The 768-nt window shown below is 43.4% G+C and overlaps 1 protein-coding gene across 1 annotated transcript in view; it reads left to right on the forward strand.

Annotated features, from left to right (window-relative positions):
- RFC1 (replication factor C (activator 1) 1, 145kDa) overlaps positions 1–768 on the forward strand; it is a 76,862-nt gene that overhangs the window by 58,820 nt on the left and 17,274 nt on the right. The gene's annotated exons all lie outside the window — the stretch shown is intronic.

The raw sequence follows: 768 nt of genomic DNA on the forward strand, positions 1-768 counted from the left end.
CTAGAGGAAGGTGTGAGGGGATGGTTGAGGCAGCCCCGATTCCCACAGCGTGTATGATTTGATTTGGTAGCCTTGGTAGGCTGCACTTCTGTAGTTTCTGTGCTTGCCATGGAAAATGAAAAGCCACAACAGACATTTAATGTCCAAAGTATTTCTGGAACTTAGGTTTCAGACAACAAATGTTAGTAGTGTTTTGTTTTTCTTTTTATTCCCGAGTCAAGTGGAGCAGTGGGATTGGAGAAGGTAGTAGTGTTTTCTTAAGCTTTAACCACAGCCCTGGAGAGTAGTGTATGGGAAATAAGGCAAAATCTAGTGAACATCTCAGTGGATCTTCAGTGATGGCTAGGTTATTAGTGCCGACAGTGCTAGCTTACTTTATTTGTAACAGTTAGATACTATAGTTGTCACGATACAGGGTTAAATTTAAGTTGAATCCTTCTTTTCTCTTTCTGAAACCACAGAAAATCTCCCTTAAAAGGGGGGACAAGTATTTGTACTGGAGAAAACTTTTTAAGGCTTCAAGTGAACTACAGTCCCTTTTCCTGTGCCTGTGGGCAGAAGGTTTAGCCATTTCTCTGACAGTTATTGAGTATGAGTGCAGCACCCTTTATGTGCCAGGCACACATGTGGTGAGAGAGGAAGTGTGTTCTAGTGTCGAGCTGTGCAGGGTAGTTGCAGACACACCATCTTCAATTCACGACTCCTTTTAGTGCTTCTGTAGCTGATCATGCTTGGTGACACTTACTGAGGCACACCAGGCTCTGTGCG

This window comes from Galeopterus variegatus, unplaced genomic scaffold (assembly GCF_000696425.1).
Source record: "Galeopterus variegatus unplaced genomic scaffold, G_variegatus-3.0.2 Scaffold2498, whole genome shotgun sequence".
In the NCBI taxonomy this organism is placed as follows: Eukaryota; Metazoa; Chordata; class Mammalia; order Dermoptera; family Cynocephalidae; genus Galeopterus; species Galeopterus variegatus.